Source organism: Mus caroli, unplaced genomic scaffold (assembly GCF_978045245.1).
Source record: "Mus caroli unplaced genomic scaffold, Mus_caroli_1 scaffold_21, whole genome shotgun sequence".
NCBI lineage: Eukaryota > Metazoa > Chordata > Mammalia > Rodentia > Muridae > Mus > Mus caroli.
This window is the reverse complement of record NW_028227276.1, coordinates 9,802,259-9,811,258: the sequence shown is the minus strand read 5'-3', so window position 1 is coordinate 9,811,258 and position 9,000 is coordinate 9,802,259.

Sequence of the window (9,000 nt, the reverse complement as noted above, 5' to 3'; positions counted from 1 at the left end):
AGTAATATATTTTCCAAACAATATTTTTAAAAATATTTTCTTCCTTCCTTCCTTTCTTTCTTTCTTTCTTTCTTTCTTTCTTTCTTTCTTTCTTTCTTTCTTTCTTTCTTTCTTTCTTTCTTTCTTTCTTCCTTCCTTCCTTCCTTCCTTCCTTCCTTCCTTCCTTCCTTTCTTTCTTTCTTTCTTTCTTTCTTTCTTTCAATTATTATTATTTTTCTCAGATAGGGTTTCTTTGTGTAGACCTGCCTGACTTGGAAGTCACTCTGTAAGGCAGGGTGACCTTGAATGCAGAAATCCTCCTGAGGCTAAAGGTGTGGTCCACAATTGACTTAGCTCTCCACTAATTCTCTCTTTAATAAACAAGGGGCGGGAGGGTACAGGGGACTTTTGGGATAGCATTGGAAATGTAATTGAGGAAAATACGTAATAAAAATATTTTTAAAAAACGTGTGTATGTATGTATAGAAATAATATTTATCCATTAATATCTCTTTTTCCTAAAATTAATGTCATTCCTCCTTATCTTTCTCTCTCACTCCATGTTTGTGTGCATGTGTGTATGTGTGTTAGTCTTGGCTGCCACCCACATGTCGCCTTTCAGCATGGTGAGGTCAATGTGTCAATGTGCAACCAAGTGACAAAACAAGGAAGTAGACATGTAGACAACAGATATGGAGGTGCACCATCTCCCTTCCCTTCTGTTGTTTGGTAAAAGACACACAATTTTTCTTATTTACCATAAGCCTTAAAAAGCACTCTGACAGCCTCTCAGATATCTACCTTCTATGTGATTAGAATTTCCTTTTTTTTTTTTTTTTAAATTAATTCTCAGGATCTGCATCGTGACTTGTCCTAGGTTCTGGTGCCCCCTTCTGGCATCTAATCATATAGGCAGCAGATAGAGCAAACACACAAATTTACATTGAAAACTAATAGTAATAATAACAAACACGCAAGCAAGCAAGTAAGCAAACAAATAAATAAATATATAAATAAGAGGGAGAAAGATATTCTGTCTTCTGCCCGGCTGTGTGGGTGGTAGAAGCAGGCAGGCCGGCAGGCAAGCAGAAAGGACCTCTGTGAGTTTGAGGCTACCCAAGCCTACAGAGCAAGTACAGAGCAGCGTGTGTGTGTGTGTGTGTGTGTGTGTGTATAATATTTCTGCTATGATTGCGGTTACTTGCCATGTAGTGGGCTTATGATTGATTCTGTAATCTTTTTTCTAATTCTTTTAGTTTTATTTTATTTTATTTTTGTTTTATATTTTATTTTATTTTATTTTTGGTTTTTTGGACAGGGTTTCTCTGTATAGCCCTGTATGTTTTGGAATTCAGTTTGCAGACCAGGCTGGCCCCGAACTCAGAAATCCTCCCATCTCTGCCTCCCTAGTGCTGGGATTAAAGGCGTGTGCCACCACTCCTGGCTATTTTTTTAATTTTTAAATTTTATTTATTTAGTTTATTTTTGTTTTTTGTTTTTTTTTTTCACAATGCGGTTTCTCTGTGTAGCCCTGGCTGTCCTGGAACTCACTCTGTAGACCAGGATGGCCTTGAACACATTAATCTGTCTGCCTCTGCTTCCCAAATGCTGGGATTAAAAGCATGTGCCACCACTGCCCAGACTAATGTTTTTTTTTTGGAAAATACCTACCTTTCTTTCTTTCTTTCTTTCTTTCTTTCTTTCTTTCTTTCTTTCTTTCTTTCTTTCTGTCTGTCTGTCTGTCTGTCTGTCTGTCTGTCTGTCTTTCTTTCTTTCTTTCTTTCTTTCTTTCTTTCTTTCTTTCTTTCTTTCTTTTCCTTCTTAAATTTATTCTTTTCATACATAGATTCTTAGTGTAAGCAGCCCTGGCTGTCTTGAAGACACTTTGTAGGCCTCAATCCTTTAAGAGCCTGCCTCTGTTTTTCAAATGCTGGCATGGAAGTTGTACACCACTATGACCTGCTACGATTCTTATCTTCTTATTTTTGTCCCCCCCCCCACCCTTCCTTTTTGTGATTTTTGCTTTTGCCAGGCAGTGGTGGTGGTGGTGCTGGCAGAGGGAGGTGGATCACTGTAACTTTGCGGCTAGCTTATTCTACAGTCTGAGTTACACAAAAGGGGTTCCAGAATGACTGGTTATATTTTTCGTTTTTTATGCATTTTAATTAAAATTTGATTAAACCAAAAGAAATTAGACTGACCACTTCAGAGTCTGGCGTTTAAAAGTATAACCAAAAAGTATGAGGCTGTCTGTGGATGGTCAAGGGTTCAGGCTGCTTTAGGGAGCCTCCTCACCTTTCTGCATATGCAAACTAGGCCACCTAGAGGCTGGAAACCAAAGCTACCTTGAGCAGTAGGTCACGTGACAGCCAGCCACCTCCATCTTTTTGAGGACAGATGTCAGTCAGAGGACAAGATGGCTGCCACCCACTTGTCGCCTTCCATCTTCTTGAGGTCAATATGCAAATTAGTGACAGAACAAGGAAGTAGAAAGGAACAGATATGCAGGTAAACCACCTCCCTTCTGTTTTTGGATAAAAGACACATAACAATTTTTATTATTTACAGTAAGCCTTAAACAGCACTCTGACAGCTGCGCAGATATCTACCTACTATGTGATTTGAATATCCTTTTTTTTTTTTTTTAATTAATTTTCAGGAACTGCATGGTGGCTTCACCTATTTTCTGGTGCCTTCTTCTGATATGCAGTCATCTAGGCAGCAGACAACAAACACGCAGGCTTACCACCTCCCTTCCCTTCTGTTTTTTGGTAAAGGACACATAATTTTTATTATTTACAGTAAGCCTTAAAGAGCACTGTGACAGCCGCACAGATATGTACCTTCTATGTGATTAGAATTTCCTTTTTTTTTTTTTTTGGTTTTTAAAATTAATTCTCAGGGGGTGCATGGTGACACACACACTTACATTGAAAACTAAAAGTAATAATAACAGCAAACAAGCAAGCAAGTAAACAAACAAACTAAGAAATATATAAATAAGAGGGAAAAAGAGATTCTGGCTTCTGCCAGGCTGTGTGGGTGTCAGAGGCAGGCAGACACGAAGGCAGAGAGGACCTGTGTGAGTTTGAGGCTACCCAACCCTACACTGATAGTTAAAGAAAGGACTGCCTGGGCTACACCAAGAGAAACCCTACCTCTAGGAACAAGAAAACAAAAGCAGAAAAGGTTCAGGCTTTTATTTTACTGACATATGTTCCTTTCATTCTTCCCTTCCTTCCTTCCCTCCTTCCTTCCTTCCTTCCTTCCTTCCTTCCTTCCTTCCTTCCTTCCTTCCTTCCTTCCTTCCTTCCTTCCTTCCTTCCTTCCTTCCCTCCCTCCCTCCCTCCCTCCCTCCCTCCCTCCCTCCCTCCCTCCTTCCTTCCTTCCTTCCTTCCTTCCTTCCTTCCTTCTTTCTTTCTTTCTTTCTTTCTTTCTTTCTTTCTTTCTTTCTTTCTTTCTTTCTAGATTTATTTATTTTATGTATATGAGTACACACTTTAGTTGTACAGATGGTTGTGATCCTTCATGTGTTTGTTGGGAATTGAACTTAGGACCTCTGCTTGCTCTAGCCAAGCCCACTTGTTCTGGACAAAGATTTATTTATTAGTATAAGTTCACAGTAGATGTCTTCAAACCCACCAGGATAGGGTATCAGATCTCATTGTGGGTTGTTGTGAGCCACCATGTGGTTGCTGGGATTTGAACTCAGTACATTTGGAAGAGCAGTCAGTGCTCTTCCCCACTGAACCATCTCACTAGCCCCCGACATACCTTTCTTCTAGTACTATTGACTAAAGTACTTTGATCATGAAGGCACGTTGGATTTAATGACAGAGATTGTGTGTGTTTCTGTGTGTTTGTGTGCAATATTTCTGCTGTGATTGTGGTTACTGGCCATCTAGAGGGCTTGGTTGTAATTTTTTTAATTTTTCTAATTTTTTTTTCCGTAAGTTAAATTCATGTCATTCCTCCTTATTTTTCTCTCTTACTCCATGTTTGTGTGCATGTAGGTGTCTGTGTTAGTCTTGGGTACACAGATTAAAGAAATCATATTTCCAAGGAATATTTTTTCCTGGAAATAAGATTATTTTCATGTAATATTTTTTCCAAATAATATTTTTAAAAATATTTTCTTCCTTCCTTTCTTGCTTTTCTTTCTTTCTTTCTTTCTTTCTTTCTTTCTTTCTTTCTTTCTTTCTTTCTTTCTTTCTTTCTTTCTTTCTTTCTTTCTTTCTTTCTTTCTTTCTTTCTTTCTTTCTTTCTTTCTTTCTTTCTTTCTGTTTCTTTCAATTATTATTATTGTTTTCAGATAGGGTTTCTATGTGTAGACCTGGCTGACTTGGATGTCACTCTGTAAGGCAGGGTGACTTTGAATGCAGAAATCTGCCTGAGGCTAAAGGTGTGGTCCACAATTGCCTCAGCTCTACTCTAATTCTCTCTTTAAGAAGAGAGTGACAGAGAGAAAGAGAGACAGAGGGAGAGAGCCTGAGAGAGACAGAGTGAGAGAGAGACATAGAGAGACAGAGAGAGACACAGAGAGAGACAGAGAAAGACACAAAGACAGAGAGAGACAGACAGAGACAAAGGGAGAGACAGAGAACGAGACAGATAGTGAGACAGAGAGAGAGACAAAGAGAGAGAGCCAGAGAGAGAAAGTGAGAAAGACAGAGACACAGAGAGATAGAGAGAGAGAGACAGAGTTAGACAGAGAGAGAGAGACAGAGAGAGACAGAGAGAGACACAGATATAGACACAGATAGAGAGAAAGAGAGAAACAGAGAGAGACAGAGAGAGAGAAACACAGAGAGACACAGAGAGAGAGAGAAAGAGAGAGACAAAGAGAGAGACATAGAGAGAGAGAGAGAGGCAGGGAGAGACAGAGAGAGACAAAAAGAGAGACAGAGAGAGACAGAGAAAGAGACAAAGAGAGAGACAGAGAAAGAGACAGACACACAGAGAGAGACAGAGAGAGACAGAGAGAAACACAGTGAGAGACAGAAAGGGAGACAGAGAGAGACAGAAAGAGAGAGAGATACAGAGAGAGACAGAGAGAAACACAGAGAGAGACAGAAAAGAGACAAAGAGAGAGAGACAGAGAAAGAAAGAAAGAGACAGAGAGAGAGATAGAGAGAGACAGAGAGAGGCACAGAGAGAGACAGAGAGAGAGACAGAGAAAAAGAGAGAGACAGAGACAGAGTGAGAGAGACTGAGAGAGACAGAGAGAGTCAGAGACATACAGAGAGAGAGACATAGAGAGACAGAGAGAGACAGAGAGAGAGGGAGACAGAGAGAGTCAAAGAGAGAGATAGAGAAATAATGAGAGAGAGATAGAGAGAAACAGAGAGAGACAGAGAGAGAGACAGAGAGAGACAGAGAGAGAGACAGAGAGAGTCAGAGACATACAGAGAGAGAGACATAGAGAGACAGAGAGAGACACAGAGAGAGACAGAGAGAGAGAGACACAGAGAGAGACAGAGAGATACAGAGAGAGACAGAGAGAGACAGAGAAAGAGACAGATAGAGACAGAGAGAGAGACAGAGAGAGACAGAGAGAGAGACAGAAAGAGACAGAGAGTGACAGAGAGAGACAGAGAGAGACAAAGAGAGAGACAGAGAAAGAGACAGATAGAGAGACACAGAGACAAAGAGAGAGAGCCAGAGAGAGACAGAGAGAAAGACAGAGACAGAGAGAATAGAGAGAGAGAAAGAGAGAAACAGAGAGAGACAGAGAGAGAGACAGAGAGAAACACAGAGAGAGACACAGAGAGAGAGAGAAGGAGAGAGAGAAAGAGAGAGACATATAGAGACAGACAGAGAGACAGAGAGAGAAAGAGAGAGACAAAGAGAGGGACAGAGAGAGACAGAGAGAGATAGAGAGAGACAGAGAGAGACACAGAGAGAGACAGAGAGAGACAAAGACAGAGACAAAGAGAGACAGAGAGAGACACAGAGAGAAACAGAGAGAGAGACAGAGACATAGAGAGAGACAGAGAGAGACAGAGATGAAGAGAGAGACAGAGAGACAGAGACAGAGAGAAAGAGAATGAGAGAGACACGGAGAGAGACAGAGAGAGACAGAGAAATACAGAGAGAGAGACATATTTAGACCGAGAGAGACACAGAGACAGAGAGAGAGGGAGACAGAGAGAAACAATAAGAGAGACAGAGAGATACAGAGAAAGAGACAGAGAGAGACAGAGATAGAGAGAAAGAGAGACAGAGAGAGACACAGAGAGAGACAGAGAGAGAGACAGAGAGAGAAAGAGAGAGAGAAAGAGAGAGAGAAAAAGAGAGACAGAGAGAGACAGAGAGAGATACAGACAGAGACAGAGAGAGAGACTGAGAGAGAGACAGAGAGAGACAGAGATAGTGACAGAGAGAGACATAGAGATACACAGAGAGAGACAGAGGGAGAGACAGAGAGAGACAGAGACAAAGAGAGAGACAGAGAGAGACAGAGACAGATCAGAGAGACTGAGAGAGACAGAGAGAGAGACAGAGACATACAGAGAGAGAGACAGAGAGAGACAGACAGAGACAGAGACAGAGAGAGACAGAGAGAGAGACAGAGAGAGACAAAGACAGAGACAAAGAGAGACAGAGAGAGACACAGAGAGAAACAGAGAGAGAGACAGAGAGAGACACAGAGAGACACAGAGAGAGAGACAGAGAGAGAAAGAGAGAGAGAAAGAGAGAGAGAGACAGAGAGAGACAGAGAGTGACAGAGAGAGACACAGAGACAGAGAGAGACTGAGAGAGAGACAGAGAGAGACAGAGTGAGAGACAGAGAGAGACAGAGAGAGAGACAGGGAGAGAGACAGAGAGAAACAGAGCGAAACAGAGAGAGAGACAGAGAGAGACAGAGGGAGAGACAGAGAGAGACAGAGAGAGACAGAGAGAGACAGAGAGCGACAGAGAGAGACACAGAGACAAAGAGAGACAGAAAGAGACAGAGACAGAGGGAGAGAGACTGAGAGAGAGATAGAGAGATAGAGAGAAAGAGACAGAGAGAGACAGAGACATACAGAGAGAGAGACAGAGAGAGACAGAGAGAGACACAGAGAGAGACCGAGAGAGGGAGAAACAGAGAGAGACAGAGAGATACAGACAGAGACAGACAGAGACAGAAAGAGACAAAGAGAGAGACAGAGAGAAACAGAGAGAGACAGAGATAGAGACAGAGAGAGACAGAGAGAGACACAGAGAGAGACAGAGAGAGAGACAATGAGAGACAGAGAGAGAGACACAGAGAAAAGAGAGAGAGAAAGAGAGAAACAGAGACAGAGAGAGAGACAGAGAGAAACACAGAGAGAGACACAGAGAGAGAGAAGGAGAGAAAGAAAGAGAGAGACATATAGAGACAGACAGAGAGACAGAGAGAGAAAGAGAGAGACATAGAGAGGGACAGAAAGAGACAGAGAGAGACAAAGACAGAGACAAAGAGAGACAGAGAGAGGCACAGAGAGAAACAGAGAGAGAGACAGAGACACAGAGAGAGACAGAGAGAGACAGAGATGAAGAGAGAGACAGAGACAGAGTGAGAGAGAATGAGAGAGACACGGAGAGAGACAGAGAGAGACAGAGACATACAGAGAGAGAGACATAGAGAGACAGAGAGAGACACAGAGACAGAGAGAGAGGGAGACAGAGAGAGACAGAGAGAGAGACAGAGAGAGAGACAGAGAGAGACAGAGAGAGACACAGAGTGAGACAGAGAGAGAGAGACACAGAGAGAGACAGAGAGAGACAGAAAGAGACAGAGACAGAGGGAGAGAGACTGAGAGAGAGATAGAGAGATAGAGAGAAAGAGACAGAGAGAGACAGAGACATACAGAGAGAGAGACAGAGAGAGACAGAGAGAGACACAGAGAGAGACCGAGAGAGGGAGAAACAGAGAGAGACAGAGAGATACAGACAGAGACAGACAGAGACAGAAAGAGACAAAGAGAGAGACAGAGAGAAACAGAGAGAGACAGAGATAGAGACAGAGAGAGACAGAGAGAGACACAGAGAGAGACAGAGAGAGAGACAATGAGAGACAGAGAGAGAGACACAGAGAGAGAGACAGAGAGAGACAGAGACAAAGAGAGAGACAGAGAGAGAGACAGAGACAGAGTGAGAGAGACTGAGGGAGACAGAGAAGAGAGACAGAGAGAGACAGAGACATACAGAGAGAGAGAGACATAGAGAGACAAATAGAGACATACAGAGAGGGAGACAGAGAGAGACAAAGAGAGAGAAAGAGAGATACAGAGAGAGACAGAGAGAGACACAGAGAGAGACAGAGAGAGAGACAAAGAGAGAGACAGAGAGAGACAGAGACAGAGAAAGAGAGATAAGAGAGACAGGGAGATATATATATATAGAGAGACAGAGATAGATTGAGAGAAAGAGAGAGACAGAGACAGAGAGAGAGACAGAGATAGAGACAAAGAGAGACAGAGAGAGACACAGAGAGAGACAGAGAGAGAGACAGAGAAAGACAGAGAGAGACACAGAGAGAGACAGAGAGAGAGACAAAGAGAGAGACAGAGAGAGACAGAGACAGAGAAAGAGAGATAAGAGAGACAGGGAGATATATATATATAGAGAGACAGAGACATACAGAGAGAGAGAAATAGAGAAACACAGTGAGAGACAGTGAGAGAGAGACACAGAGAGAGACAGAGAGATACAGAGAGAGACAGAAGGAGAAAGAGAGAGAGTCAGATAGAGACAGAGAGAGACAGAGAGAGAAACAGAGAGAGACAGAGAGAGTCAGAGACATACAGAGAGAGAGACACAGAGAGAGACAGAGAGATACAGAGAGAGACAGAGAGAGTCAGAGAAAGAGACAGATAGAGACAGAGAGAGAGACAGAGAGAGACAGAGAGAGAGACAGAAAGAGACAGAGAGTGACAGAGAGAGACAGAGAGAGACAAAGAGAGAGACAGAGAGAGAGACAGAGAAAAAGAGAGAGACAGAGTGAGAGAGACTGAGAGAGACAGAGAGAGAGACAGAGAGAGTCAGAGACATACA